The 16,688-nt window shown below is 39.4% G+C and overlaps 1 long non-coding RNA gene across 4 annotated transcripts in view; it reads right to left on the reverse strand.

Moving 5' to 3' along the window:
- The window catches only part of LOC114697381, a 94,023-nt gene that overhangs the window by 63,157 nt on the left and 14,178 nt on the right, over positions 1-16,688 (reverse strand). For all 4 annotated transcript variants that reach the window (XR_005092466.1, XR_005092465.1, XR_003735165.2 and 1 more), the window contains exon 3: positions 16,175-16,289. This is a non-coding gene — a long non-coding RNA (uncharacterized LOC114697381). The remainder of the gene's footprint in view (positions 1-16,174; positions 16,290-16,688) is intronic.

The raw sequence follows: 16,688 nt of genomic DNA on the forward strand, positions 1-16,688 counted from the left end.
ATTGAGACATGGATCCTTTACCACCATCTCTCTGTCTTTTACCTCATCATCTTCTCCTTTAGAAATGTACAGCCAGGAGTTCACACCTTTGACCCCAGCATTCTGTATTGAAACAAGAGGATCTAACTAGCCTAGGGTACTTGGTCAAAAACACACCTTTATCAAGTGTTGCCAGTCATTATTAACACATGGTCACAGATCCATGGGTGAAAGTATGCCAAAACTGACCAAAATTGAAGTTGTAACTGTAGAAATCTACAAAATAGACCAGTAGGGCCAGTGGAATAGCCAGTAACTAAAGAAGGCCCTGTGAGACAAATATTAACGCTGAAGAAGGACGATACAGGGCTTAGTTGGGTTTGTTTGTTTTTCCTACTCTTGGAATGAATTCCTACCCAAAACAAAAATAACAACAGCATTAAAGACATCTAAAGGAAGGGAACCTCTGAGGAACCCTAATTTCCCTTCTTCCTTCTGAAGACACACAAAATCGTATCAGTCAAACCATAACATATACTAATAAATGAGCTCTTAATAACCATATAATAATAACTAAATAAATAAAATAATTTAAAAATTTAAAACTAATAAATTAACATGTCTCAGTAGACTGTTCAACTTCCTCTAATAGCCTATGTGAGCACAGGGATACTCCAGCTTTAAGAACTTACAATTGACCCAAGAATGTTTTGCCATTATTTTTAATCTTCTTTATTGTTTTAATATATTTACTATTTTTCTAAAATGTCTTTTTTCCATCAATTTTTCAATAATATATCTTCATAAATCCAATTTCTGGACCTCAGTTTCTAAAAGAAAAGTTGATCTAAACTTATTTTATATATTACCCAAGTTTATTTGGTTATTTCATTTACATATGTGGTTTGTATAATACTCCTTGTATTTTTATAAATTTCCAAAGCCAAGACACAGAGAGAAAAGCAAAGGAGAGGATTTTGTGACAGGATCCTGCCTAAGCCAACTGTCAGTAGTATGTTGGCAGAAGGCCTTTGTGTGAACTGTTTCCAAGAGCTCAGTCTGAAAGGCAGCCAAAGGCTCTGCAAGAGAATAGGCCCCAAATGGCTTCCTACCTTTCACCTTTGACCCTTGGCCCAGCTGTCTCATACTTTGTAAACTCAAATCTTGTGAGAGAAGGCTTAGCAATTCTGTTTACAAACAGTGTATTTATTTCTCAGGAACAGCTTGGCAAGACATATCCAAGTCACCTGACCATGAGTTGTCACAGAAACCATGGGCCACAGACTTTTCTTATAATTAAGCCAATACTGCAACATTTTGACTGGTTGAAATCAGCTTTGGATTATGCAGCAATCATCAATCATTTAAATCGCTGTATAGTTCACCGAAGAATTAACACACAAAATATGACACCAATCAGCTGACTGCCAAGTGGTATAAGTTATAGCTTCTTGCATGGAAGAGAGAAAAAGCAACAATTTTCAACATGAGTATTAAAAGTCAGTCTCGGGGCCTGAGAGTTGACTGGATGGTTAAGAGCATGTGCTGCCCTTTTGGAGGATCTGTCATGGCAGCTCACATCTTAGATAACTTCAGGTTCTGGGGTCACTTGACAGTCTCTTCTGGCTGAGAGCACCAGGCATGCACATGGTAAACATATATACATGGAGGCAAAACACTAATACATATAAAAAATATATAAGATATGAAAAGTCAATCTCAACTGCTACATTGCCCTACATCTTAATAAGTCGTTATTATGCAGCAAAATCACACAACCTTTCTAGCTTTTTACATTTTCAAAACTCCACTGTTTTAGTTAGACTATATATCATGTATTTACCTGGAAATTACTTGAATAAATATCCTTTATCTCTAGCATGTCCAAACTGACCCCTCACAGCTGCAGCTTTGATCATTTTTTTCCTTCTTTTAAAATGGATTAATTAACTAATTCTCACAAAGTATTAATAAGCACAATATAGCTAGATTTCCTTTTTATCCTGTGAAGTTATTTTAAGCGTGGCTAAATAAGGAGTTCCTAGACAGCCAGTCAGCAAAGCGCTCGCCATACAAGCATGAAGATCTATGTTCCGATTTCCAGGACCCACATAAAGAGCCAGGCATCACAGTGTATCTGTAATCCCAGAAATGGGAAAGCAGAGATAGGAGGAGCCCTGGGTCTCGCTGGCCTAGCTAAATCTGTGATCTCTGAGTTCAGTGACAGATGCTGGATCAAGAAGAGTTGGTAGGAAGTGATGAGGAAGATGGCAATGTGCACACACATGCTATGAACATTTGACCTTCATGCACACACATGCATAAGCACTTCTTCACCTTCATTCACATACACATGCATGAGTGTTTCACCTTCATGTACACACACACACATACATGAGCACTTGCACGTACACACACACACACACATACACACATGAACATTACCCACCCAAATACCCATACATGCAATAAATAAGACTGAATGAACACATTTCAAAGAGTTATTTACTGAAAAATAAGGATAAATAGTAAGTAAATAAATTTATTATCTGAATTCCTCACAGGGCTCAGTATATCAAATTTTATCAAAGTAATATACATATACAGTTTATCAAAACTATTTACTAATTGATAGGTAGAAGGTAAGTCCCTGTAGCTGAAGACATCATTCACTTCAGAAACAGGGTCCAGGGTCCCCTTTGCCAGAACTGACCTGAACACCTCCTCCTTGAAGAATACTGTTCATGATACCAGAAGGAGCCATGAAGTCTTCCAAAAGAGGAAAGTAAACAACAGTTCTACCCATCCATGATCCCCATGATCCCACAAAATCACCAGCATGGCATGATAACCCTAATAGTGCAGTAAGGGAATGAATATATTAGCAGTAACCAACACCTAATTAACTTAAGACTCACTCAACAAAAGGGATATCATGCCTGGTACTGAAATCTAACCACTTGCTTGGTGCTAATGAAGTCATGGAACTTGGAGGAGAACCTACCAACTGCCCTTTACTAAATCAGTATAATCCCTACCAACAAGCTTTTTTTTTAAATTCTTCTCTCATACAGTATACCCCAACTGCAGTTTCTCCTCCCTCCACTCTTCCCAGTATCCCCACCTCCCCCAGATCCACTGCTCCTCTATTTCCCCTCAGAAAGGAGTGGGCCTCCCAAGGATGTCAGCTGAGCACAGCATAATAAGATACAATAAGACCAGGTACAAAGCCTCATATTGAGGCTGGGTGAGGCAATCCAGTAGGAGAAAAAGGGACCCAAACACAGGCAAGAGTCAGAGACTTCCACTCCTACTGTTGTTTTCTTTCTATTAAAAATAGGCCATTTTCACCCTAGTGCTGCACAGAACACCACTACAGCCTCCCTTTCCCCTTCTCCATGCCTCCCATAGATCCCACAGATCAATCCCTTCTGATCTCCCTCACCCCACTCCTCCGGCATCCCAGCCTCAGACATCAGCAAGCAATCACTGTGAACACACCAACTGAACAGGTCAGGAAAACAGGCAACACACAGTCATCACAATCCCTGAAAATCTAGAGAGGGGACAGAAACCAATGAACCAATGAACAAAACAGCCACCCAATAAAGAAAAACCCAGAAATCTGCAACTAGATTCATAATCACCCCAAATTCAGGTACCTAGATGCCAGCATAAAAACACAATCAATAACAGCCAGGGTAATATGTCTCCACCAGAGCTTAGTCATTCTACCACAGCAAGCCTTGAATATCCCAATATATCTGAAACAGAAGAAAAAAATGCCTTAGAACCAACCACACAAAAATGATAGAGGTCCATAAAGAAGAAATAAATAAATAAATCCAGGAAAACAAAACAAACAACTGGAGGAAATTAATTAACTCCTTAAAGATAGCAAAATACAAACAAACAAATGGAGGAAATGAGTAAATCCCTTAAAGAAAGCAGCGAAAACAAACAAATAATTGAAGGAAATGAATAAAAGTATTTAAGACATGAAAATGAAAATAGAGGAAATAAAACACAAACTGAGGGAATTCTGGAAATGAAAGTCTAGGTAAGCAAATAGTAACTACAGATGCAAGCATCAACAGAATACAAGAGATAAAAGAGGGAATCTAAAGCATTGAAGATATGATAGAGAAAATAGATTCATCAAAGAAAATGTTAAATCTAAAAAATTCCTGACACAAAATATCGACACTATGAAAAAAAACCAAACCTAAGAGTAATAGGAATAGAAGAAGAAGAATCTAAGTTCAAAAGCCCAGAAAATATATCCAACAAAATCACAGAAGAAAAATTTTCCAACTTAAAGAAGGACATGCCTATAAAGGTACAAGAAGCTTACAGCATACCAAATCAACTGGATCAGAAAAAAAGTCCCCACACCACATAATAATCAAAATACTAAACATGCAGAATAAAGAAAGAATATTAAAAACTGCAAAGGAAAAAGACCAAGTAACATATAAAGACAGACCTATCATAATTACATCCACTTCTCAATGGAGATTCTAAAAGCCAGAGAGCCAGGACACACTCCTTGCAGACTCCAAGAGATCACAGATGCCAGCCAAGACTACTATACCTAGCAAAACCATAGATGGAGAAAGCAACATGTTTCTTGACAAAGTCAAATATAAATAATATTTACCTACAAATCCAGCCCTACAGAAGGTACTAGACAGAAAACCCCAATCCAAGGAAGTTAACTATACCCACAAAAACATGGGCAATAAGTCATCTCACATCAGCAAAACCCAAAGAAGGGAAGCGCGCGCGCGCGCGCATGCGCGCGCACACACACACACACACACACTACCAACAACAACAACATCAAAATAACAATCACTGGGCATTAATCTCTCTCAATATCAATGGGCTCAATTAGCTAGTAAAAAGACACAGGCTAACAGAATGGATATGAAAACAGTATCAGTCCTTCTGCTGCATACAAGAAACACACCTCAACATCAAAGACAAACATTACCTCAGAGTAAAGGGTTGGAAAAAGATTTCCAATCAGATGGACTAAGAGGCAAGCTGATGTAGCCATCCTACTATCTAACAAAATAGACTTCAAACCAAAATTTAATCAAAAGAGATGGAGAAGAATATTTCATACTCATCAGAGGAAAAATCCACCAAGAAGATGTCTCAATTATGAACAACAATGCCTCAAATACAAGAACATCCACATTTGTAGAAGAAACATTGCTGAAGCTTAAATTACACATAGAACCATATACATTAATAGTGGGAGACTTCAACACCCTGTTCTCATCGATGGACAGGTCATCCATACAGAAACTAAACAGAGAAATACTGGAGCTAACAGACATTATGACTCAATTAGACCTAACAGATAGATCTACAGAATATTTCACCAAACAAAATATACCTTCTTCTCAGCACCTCATGGAACCTTCTCCAAAACTGACCACATACTTGGTCACAGATACCAAAAAAAAAAAAAAAAAAAAAAAAAAAAAAAAAAAAAAAAAAAAAAAAAAATGGAATAACGTCCTTTATCTTATTGGATCACCATGGATTAAAGCTGGAGTTCGATAACCTCATAAACCACAAAAAACCTACAAACTAATGGAAACTGAACAATTCTCAACTGAATCACCACTGGGTCACGAATAAATAAAGAAAGAAATTAAAGGCTTCCTAGAATTCAATGAAAATGAAAGCACAGCACACCCAAACTTAAGGGACACTATGATATCAGTGCTGAGAGTCAAGTTCATAGCAGTAGTGCCTGCACACAGAAGTTGGAGAAATCTCACATTAGCAACCCAACAACACACCTAAAAGCTCTAGAACAAAAAGAAGCAAATTCATCTAGGAGGAGTGGATGACAGGAAAACTGAGGGCTAAAATCAATAAAATTGAAACAAAGAGAACAATACAAAGAATCAATGAAACAAAGAGTTGTTTGTTTGAAAAAAACAACAAAATAGACAAACTCTTGTCCAAACTAACTAAAATGCAGAGAGAAAATATCCAAATCAACAAAAATCAGAAATGAAGAGAGGTACATAAAATAAAAAAACAAACACTTAAAAAATCCAGAGAATTGCTGGGTAGTGGTAGAGCATGCCTTTAATCCCAGCACTCAGGAGGCAGAGGCAGGTGGATCTCTGTGAGTTCGAGGCCAGCCTGGGCTACCAAGTGAGTTCCAGGAAAGGTGCAAAGCTTCACAGAGAAACCCTGTCTCGAAAAAAAAAAAAAAAAATCCAGAGAATCGTTAAGTCATACTTCAAAAACCTGTACTCTACAAAAGGGAAAATCTAAAAGAAATGGACAAATTTCTTAATAGATATCACATACCAAAGTGAAATCAAGATCAGATAAACACTGTAAATAGACCTCTAACCCCTAAGGAAATAGAAGCAGTTATTAAGATTCTCCCAACCAAAAACACTCCAGGGCCAGGTGGTTTTAATACACTTTCAAAGAAGAGATAATGCCAATACTCTTCAAATTATTCAACAAAACAGAAACAGAAAAACATAGCCAAGTTTTATGAGGCCACAGTCACCCTGATACCCAAACAAAGATGCAACAAAGAAAACGAATAACAGACCAATTTCCTTCATGAACATTGATGCAAAAATACTCAATAAAATATTATAAATGGAATCAAAGAACACATCAAAAAGATCATCCACCATGATAAAGTGAGCTACATCCCAGAGATGCAGGGATTGTTCAACATACAAAAATCTGTAAATGTAATCCATCACATAAATAAACTGGAAAAAAAAAAACACGAGATTATATCATTAGATGCTGAAAAAGCCTTTGACAAAAATCCAACACCCCTTCATGAAAACATCTTGGAGAGATCAGGAATACAAATAACATAGCTAAACATAATGAAAGCTATATACAGCAAGCTGACAGCCAACATCAAATTAAATGGAGAGAAACACAAAGCAATTCCACTAAAATCAGGAACAAGACAAGGCTTTCTACTTTCTTCAACTCCAAATGCATCAAAGACCTCAACATAAAGGCAGGTACAATGAATCTGATAGGAAAGAAAGTGGAACACAGTCTTGAACTCATTGGCAGAAGAAAAGACTTTCTGAACAAAACACCAACAGCACAGACACTAAGCACAATTAATACATAGAATCTCAAGAAACTGAAAATCTACAGCATGGCAAAGAACACCCTCATTCACACAAGGTAGCAGGCTACAGAATGGAAAAAGACTATTACCAACTACACATCTAATGGAGAGCTAATATGTAAAATATATAAAGAACTAAAAAACTGGACATCAAGAAAACAATGCAATTAAAAATGGACTCTATGGCCTTGCAGTGACACTTGCTCAACCATGTTTATTGCAGCTCTATTCATAATAGCCAGAAATTGGAAATAACCTAGATGTCCAGCAACAGATGAATAGATAATGAAAATGTGGTGCATTTTACATTGGAATATCACTCAGCTATTTAAAAAATCAAAATTGTCAAATTTTCAGGTAACTGGATAGACCTAGGGGAAAAAAATCAACCTGAGTGAGGTAACCCAGACCCAAAAAGACAAATATTCCAGTTACATGTGGAAGTAATTTGTTAAATCTTTGATCCATATAATCACAAATGTTAGCTATAGAGTAAAGACTGGGGGAAGGGAAAGATCCCCAGGAAAGGGAAATAGAATGTTTATTATGGATGCATGGGACGAAGGAGAGTGGAAGAAGAAAATCAGAGATGGGGAGGGGAAGAAGAGTAAGAGGAAACGTGAGGAAGGATAAGTAAACCAGGGCCACTGAGGGGTCATATGGAAACATGCCACAGTAGAAGCTTTTTAAAATACATACAAATGTAAAGGGAATATAAATGGAATCACCAAATAACAGGGAGACACTGTCCCAGCTAGACATCTCTCACCACCAAGTGAAACCTCCACTGCCAGGAATGCATTACATCTAATTGAGTTGTTGGCCAAAGGAGTCCCATGGAAACCCCTAACAACTCAAGTTATTGCCAAGGATTTTAGTTGCTCTCCACAAACTGGTGATAAGGCCCTGTTGCTGAAGACAACCCCTGTATAATTCACTGAGCATGGAGAAGCCGAGCTAAGGAGTAACTAGAGCCCACCCTACTGACTCTATTCATGGTAGAAGATTCTCCTCTGCACACTACCAGAGAAGAAAGATGAGCACCAACCCAGCTACACACCCTCCCCTTGGTGCTCAGGGAACTTTGCAGAAGAGGAAGTGGACAGATTTGTTAGAGTCAGTGGAGATGGAGAACACCAAGGAAACAAGGTCTTCTAGACAAAACAGGACTGATGCACACATGAACTCACAGAGACTGTGGCAGCGTGCACAGGGACATCACAGGTCCAAGGCAGATGGAGTCAGCTCTGAGACAAGTGGACACAAGCCCCATCCCTGACCTGTAAGCTATCTCCAATTGACAACTAATCACCAGGGAAAGTTAGTTCTCTGCAATGGAGTCTCACTAGAACCACACTTAGGGCCAGGCCCTATGCCCAGGAGCAGTCAGCCAACACAAAATGAACTCGATGGTATTTTTGGAGGGTTTTTTTTTTCCCTCCAAAGCTGTCTGGGCATTTTTTAACCTTACAGTTCCTACATTTTTTATAGGTTTTGTACGTGTAAATGTGTGTGTCTCTTTATCTATGTGTGCTCCTTGTGTTTTTTCTTTGGCTCTTTCCTGTTTGTTTGTTTGCGCACATGCCATGGTGTAAATTTCGTGAGTGAGTTCTTTCCTTTCACCATGAACTCCTGGGAGCTAACTCAGATTTTCAGACTTTCATGGCAAGTGCCTTTACCCACTGAGCCATCTTGCCAGCTGACATTAGCTAACATTTTAAACACTCTTTTTAAAAGATTAAACACATGCAATTGTTTTTAACTTTATAAACATTTTTACCATGTTAAGATTTTTTTCCTATTTTTTTCTGGTTTTTTTCCATACAATATATTTTGGTAGTATTCTTCCTCCTGTCCCAACTCCTCCCCAGATCCTCCTCCATCTCCCTACCTATCCATCTTCTTGTTCTTTCCTTACCTTAGAAAACAAAACAAAATAAAAACAGAAACTAAAAAATAACAAAACAGGAACAGAAAACACACACACACACACACAGAGAGAGACCAAAAAAGAGTGTGTTTTATGTTGGCCAATCGCTCCTGAGCCTGGGGCCTGCCCCGGAGTGTAGCTGACGAACCCGGGACACTCCACTGGAGAAAACACATATCCTCTGCAGCAGGCATCAGCTGCAAACAGCACCGTGGTGGGAAGGGGCTTTGTTCTACTTCCCCTTCTCTCCAGTGTGGTTTTGTCTGGCTTGAACTTGTGCAAATATTGTGCTTTCTGTGCATTCTTTATCTCTGTGGGTTTCTATAAGCATCAGTCCTGTTAACACATATTAAATCTAGTTACAGTTATTTTAATTAACTTACTTACATAGCTCAGTGAACAGGGAGAAGTTGAGCTGGTGCCTGTCTCGCACCTTCATCCCTACTGACTATTGTTTATGGTACTGGAGAGTACTCTGCATGCTACCAGAAAACAAAGATAAACACCAACCCAACTATAAATCCTTGGATTAACAATGGTGACCCGTCTGCACGATATGCTTGTGAAACAGAGGCACAAATGCTCCAGGCGTAACCAACCACTATCTGATTGGGAACTAAGGCCCACACCATGACATGGAACCCATGTCTGACACTACTCAGGTGGCCAAGAACTTGAAATTAGATAGACATGGACCTCAGGAAAAAAACAAAGTACTATTGTTCTGCTAAGTAGATACAGCAATAAAACGACTCCTAATAATATTCTGCTGTACCCATAGGTCAGCATCTCATTCAGCCATCTATGGAGATGCTTCCTCCTGCAGTAGATGGGAACTAATATAGAGTCCAACAAATGGACAATGTGCGGAGAGTGAGAGGCCTTGGAACACTCAGTCCTAAATCAATGGCTTTATCAAACCCTCTCCTCCGAGCTCAGGAGACTGTGCTGAAGAGGAGGGAGAAAGAGCCAGACAGGATGGAAGATATCAAGGAAACATGCCTTACAGACACAATAGGACTGAAGCACGCGCGCGCGCGCGCACACACACACACACACACACACACACTCACAGAGACTTGTGACAGATGCACAGAACCTGCAGAAGTCCAGGCTAGTGGGGGTCCCTGTGCTGAGCAGGGAGCAGACACGAGCTCCCATCCTTAACTCAAAAGCCATCTCCAATTGACAACCACTCACAAAAGAAAACGCAGTTTCCTCTAATGGAGTCTTACTGGGTACGCAAACCACAGTTAAGGGCAGACGCCATGCCCAAAAGTAGATGGCCAACATAAAACCAGTTCAAAGTAGTTTTGGAGATGTTTTGTCTCATAATGCTTTGTTTTGGGCTTTTTTTTTTTTTTTAATCTTACTGGTCTTTTGCTTGTATGATATGGTTTTTGATTTTGTATTTTTATGGTGTGTAGAGGGGAGGTGCATTTCACATATTCTTTGTTTCTTTTTGTTTTCTCCTTGTTTGTTTCTCTTTTATTCATCTGTTTGTTTTCTTAAGAGATAAAGAAAGAAAATGGGCTGTTGAAATGAGAAGGAGGGGAAGGATCTGGGAGGAGATGAGAGAGGAGAAACCATGACCAGAATATACAGTATAAAAATAAACTTTATTTTCAACAACAACAAAAAAAAGTTTAAAGAGAAACAGAATTACTAAGAAAAAAAATCTCTTTTTGTAATGGAATAATGGAGAAATTTTAATAGTCCGTAATAACCATGACAACCTTAAACCTTAAAACAATACTAATATACAATAGGATAAATCTGTATTAACAAAACAAAGAATAAAAAGAGATATATTCATAATAAAGCAACGTATTTATAGGCAGACCAGAGAACCCATGAGGTTTTTTAGCAACAATACTATGAATAAAATAAATAAATAAACAAGATCACTGGCTCCTAGATCATGCCTCATAACTATAAATGCATTCAAGGAGGTCAATTAACTTAATAAATTCCTATGTAGTCAGTCTATTCTGAACACTTTAAAATCATCACTGGTACCATCTCTGATTTAATAAATATGCAAAAATAATGTTTGTGGATATGGGATAAATCTGTCATGAGAAAGAAAACGAGGAACCATCCTCATTGGGTATCTTTGGACAAAGGAAACACCTCCACCGAGCATTACTTCTGGAGTGCTAAAGCCTGTGCTTCAGATAGCTGCTTCTGGATCTTTTTGTCTCTTTCTTTGTATTTCAAGAGCATCTTGCAAAGACATCCATCCTCTGTGGCTCTAATGTTTTACCCAGTGGCTCTGGGGGTTGGCTTCTAATGAAATCCTAGCATCTATTTACTTCTCTGACATTCCAACACTGAAAATTACATTAAATCCCCCAGTGTTCCTTCATAGTGCAAATAGTAATAGTCTAACAAAATTTTTCAGTCTTAATTCAAAAGTGACCTTTCATAATTCAGGTAAAATGCTAGAGTCTAAAGCATGAACCTATTCAATAAATACACAAACTGAAAAGCAAACTTTCTTCCTTTCAAAAAATTTTAAAAACCTAGAAAAATATACATTTTTACCCAGTGGAAAATGCAATAAAAATATCATGATTCAATTAGAATTGAGAGATTCTGGAGCAGGGACCATAGGACCGCCAGGACAGGAAGACAGTTTCAACTCCGTCCTGCATGCACAGGTGCTCCTCAGGACACACATATTTCTGGTTCAGTGGAAGAAAATGAGTTTTCAATGGTTTACAGACAAATGCTTCACTTTACTCCCCTGTCTCAGGTTCCTCTAGCCCCACATGAGCAGCCACCAATGTTTCCACCCTCCTCCTCCAGGATCAGCCCTCCCTTTGAAACTGAGTTCCAGAGTTCATCTTCAGTGAAGTAAAAAGTACCAAAGCCACTTCAGTGCACACTCAGCTCTTAGTATTCATCACACGTAAGTGAAGGAGCATGGTAGGTAAGGCTGATAAATGCTCATCAGGTGGTTTCTATCCTGCCTCCTAAGCCTGGCTCCTCCTGAGTGACAAACAGCTCCCACGAGGTCTCTGAGGTTTCCCTTGCTGCTTAGGAACCTTGGTCAGAATGAGTGGGCACTCACAACCTTTTTTCCTCCAAGGTATGTATAAAGCCATGATCTCTTGCTCTTGATCCGTAGAAATCATAACTCTGATCCTGATAACTGTGGTCTTAATCCTGATGGTGATGCTTCCTCTCTAATGACACAAGTTGACTGTTTTATACATACCTGCCCTCTCTAGCTGGAATTACCAACTCAGTTTCTTATTGGAATGGATGGTACCCTATGGAGACCTTCCTACTTTACCTTGGATCTCCTGAACAAAAATTTGTGCTCAGGGTATGACTAAAAGTAATTGAAAATGAACACCATTGTCCCTCAAAACTTCCCTTGGTCCTAGATTAAGATACTAGACCTAACATCAATCCTTCCCTAAAAATAAAGTCTATATCTTCCCTAATCTCCTTGTCCTGTATGAGCTACTCTGCAAAACTGCTTGCCCAGAATCAGGGCCAGGACTACAAGGAGGAAAACAAGACATTCACCTCAGTATGAACCTATAAAGGTCTCCAGATGTTCTGGTTTGGTTTTGTCTTGTCAACTTGACATAAGCAAGAGCCATCTGGGAAGAAGCAACCTCAGTTAGAAATTTCCCCATTAGATTGCCTATAGGAAAATTTGCATGTCATTTTCTTGATTGATGGCTGATGTGAGAATGTCCAGCACAGCGCCACCACTAGGCAGGTGGTCCTATATTGTATAAAAACATAAGCTGAGTGATCCACGAGGAGCAAGCCAGTAAGTAACATTCCTCCATGGCCTCTGTTTCAGCTCTTGCTCCAAGTTCACTCCTTGAATCCCCACCCTGACTTCCCTGCATGATGGACTGTTTGCTGTAAATTGAAATGAGCCCTCTCCTCCCCAAGTTGCTTCTGGTCACTGAGTTTATCACAGCAATAGAAACATAAAGTAGGATATACAAAGCAGCAGTCACAACTAAAACACTGTTTGAGCTTTTCAGATAGATAGCACTCTGAAGGCCAGGTAAGCCTTTAATTCACAGCAATCCTCCTGCCTCAGCCACCCAACTGCTGGGGTTAATGTCATAATACCATACCCAGCTCACACATAAATATTTTAATGTGGCATTTTAGTCGATCAAAATCAAGGCAAAAATCTATGATGCATTAAAATATTAAAATTTTTAGTAGGCGATAGTACTGAGTTGTCTTTTTGCCTAAGGCCCTCATATAGCAAAGCACTCTCGGTAATTCTGTCTTTGCTTAAATCTTGAAATTCACTCCTTGTGAGTTTGGTGTCTGAAGCAGGCATGGCACTCCTCTCACCCTAGTTCTGATCATAAGCATCAGAATAGGAATCCATGTGAGAAAATAAACAAAACAGCATGTGAAAAATGTGGCCTTAGCGGCAATGACCATGAAGAAAGAAAGAAAGAAAGAAAGAAAGAAAGAAAGAAAGAAAGAAAGAAAGAAAGAAAGAAAGAAAGAAAGAAAGAAAGAAAGAAAGAACTTGCTTAGAAAATTTTTTGTAATTTGAATAAGATATTTTGATATAAATTGCTTAGTAGAAAATAAAATTTGTAAAAGTATGATAATTCATTCATCTTTCCAAATTTTGAAATTATAAACCCTCTTCTTGAAGTTTTATTTTAAGAATGGAAGTTGTGTTATTTAGAACTGGGCCTTATTAAGATTGGAGGGCAAATAATTCTTCCACTGTTGATGGCTGACTGTAAGGTATGTTTAACATTATAAGTCTCGACTGGACCTGTTTGGACTGAGTCTACCAGGTTGATCTCAGTCCTCGGGGGAGGCTTTGCCCTGAAGGAGGTAGGAATGGGGGTGGGCTGGGGGGAAGAGGAGGGGGCAGGAGGGGGAGAACAAGGGAATCCGTAGCTGATATGTAGAACTGAATGGTATTGTAAAATAAAATAAAAGGAAAAAAAAAACATTATTAGTCTCTACCCAACCAAAGAACAGTGGATTCCTACCCCAGTTCCAACAACTAAAAATGTGTCTAGACATTATCAAATGTCCCCTGGAGAAGTTGAAACTCACTAGTTAATCCATCCTCCTATTGAAATCATACTAATTTCATCTGTATGGTGATGCAGGTCCAACCTAGGACCTTCAGTATATCAGACAAGCTTGCTCCCAGATTCCTGGAAATAAAGAATTGCTTTTAAATACAACCACTTAAAGAAGTGAACTTTCAAGATAATGAGGAACTATGATCAGAATGCTAGATGAAGCAACAAAACCCATTACTCACTTCTCTAACAAACAGAAGACCAAATACATCAACCAACTTTTCCTTAAATGCATTTTCCCATTGACAACTTTAAGCCTCAATCCTGCAACACAGAATGAAAGGCATTTAGAAGTCAAAGCTCAACTAAAATGAAAGGACGAAGAGGAAATCCTCTTCACATTAAGCTGGACTTCGAACGACTAAATAATTAGACTAGCATCCTGGGTTCTACCACCAGAGCCCCGTGAAGGGGGAAAGAGAAAACCAGTTCCACAGATAATCCTCTAACTTCAGCACAAGCACTGTGTGTGACCACCTCCCCACCCCACCCCACACACATATCATCATGCACACACCACAATAATAATAACTGACAAATAAAACTGAAAGATTAGAACTAGAATGGAGCCTGTCCGACATCCTATACCTGTTTCCATAGGGTTTAAACAAAGGCTGTTCTGAAACAAGAGGGAAATTTTTTATAAACTTTTTTAAAGATTTTATTCAATTTTTTATAAATATTTTTATTTTATAATTAATTTAATTTTACATATCAGCCACGGATTCTCCTGTCCTCCTCCTCCCACCCCTCAACCTTCCCCCCAATCCACCCCCCATTCCCACCTCCTCCAAGGCAAGGTCTCCCCTGGGGAGTCAGCCCAGCATGGTAGGTTCCTTGAGGCAGGTCCAGTCCCCTCCTCCCTGCACCATGGCTGAGCAAAGTGTCTCAGCATAGGCCCCAGGCTCCAAAAAGCCAGCTCATGCACCAAGAACAGGTCCTGGTCCCACTGCCTGAGGGCCTCTTAAACAGTTCAAGTTCATCAACTGTCTCACTTATCCAGAGGGCCCGGTCCAGTTCCATGGGGGCTAGAAGAGGAAAATCTTTTAAGAGAGAGAGCAAGAGTGACCTTTGTCTTAGCATTCATAGGCATTTGCTGGCCAGGTTCTCATCACCTAGGTGACCAGGGAATGCTAAGTTAGGATGCTGGCTAATAATCCAAAGTGCCAGCAAAAGCAAATGCAAATTCTTCCCAAAAGAAGCTCTTTACTAGTCGAGCGGTGGTGGTGGTGGTGGTGATGGTGATGCATGCCTTTAATCCCAGTCCTCGGGAGGCAGAGGCAGGCAGATCTTTGTGAGTTCGAGGCCAGCGTGATCTAGAGAGCAAGATCCAGGAAAGGCTCAAAGCTACACAGAGAAACCCTGTCTCAAAAAAACAAAAAAATAAAAAATATAAATATAAATAAATAAATAGAAGGAGGAGGAGGAGGAGGAGGAGGAGGAGAAGAAGAAGAGGAAGAAGAAGAAGAAGAAGAAGAAGAAGAAGAAGAAGAAGAAGAAGAAGAAGAAGAAGAAGAAGAAGAAGAAGAAGAAGAATCAGCTCTTTACTGTCAGCCTTCAAAATGCATCAGGTAGTGTTGCAAGGGCCTTGAGAAAAATAAGTTTCCAAAGACACACAGCATCAGGGATTCAGACCATCATAAATAAAAGACAACTGAAAGAGCCCAAATGCTAGAGTTATTGTATAAAACTATGCTTACTATCATTTTAAATGCCACACAAGGATAGAAAACTATAAAAGTGAAAAAGCAATTTGAAAAAGATCCAAATGAAATTTCTAGAAATGGAAAATATAATCACCAAAATTTAAAACTCAATATATTTCTTTAGCTGCAGATTAAACCCAGAGAAAGAAAGTGAATGAAGTGGGGGATCGAGCAGAAGAAACTGCAGAAAACAATCTAGGGCCAGCAAGCAGAGAAGCGTGAGAAAAATATCATAGACAGTTATTCTCGGTTCCAGGAAGATTACAGGCGGAAGTGCTCACACGATTTATCAATGGTAACTTACAGTTAAGACCACCTAGAAGCCAGGGGCTTCTTACAGTGGCTTCCAGCCGTGAAGCGGTCTTGCTCTACCCATGCTGGTCACAATGCTGCCACGTCAGCTGATGGACATGCACTGTCTGTAAGAAAAGGAGTTGAGTTCGCTGTTGAGATGACTTTGAGAACGATATATTAGCATTGGAAAATGACTGTTGTAGAGCATTTTGTGTCCTACAAGAGAATGCCAAGGTCTGGGTACTTTTGAAAGAAAAGAAACATTTCTTACAAGTCTGGAGTTGCAACAAATGAAGTGGAGACCTGCCCTGGACAGGGGGAAGGCTGTGGCCATCTAACAGTCACGGAAGAGAATGAGAGAGCTCAAGACAGGGACGGGACAAAAGGAAGTCAAACTCACTTCATGTTGTTGTACTGGAGTTGGCTCTGTAGACGAGCCTGGCCTTTAACTCACAGAGATCCTCCTGCCTCTGCCTCCTGAGTACTGAGACTAAAGGTAGGCACCACCATGCTTACCCAGACTC

This window comes from Peromyscus leucopus, chromosome 11 (assembly GCF_004664715.2).
Source record: "Peromyscus leucopus breed LL Stock chromosome 11, UCI_PerLeu_2.1, whole genome shotgun sequence".
NCBI classification, from domain to species: Eukaryota; Metazoa; Chordata; class Mammalia; order Rodentia; family Cricetidae; genus Peromyscus; species Peromyscus leucopus.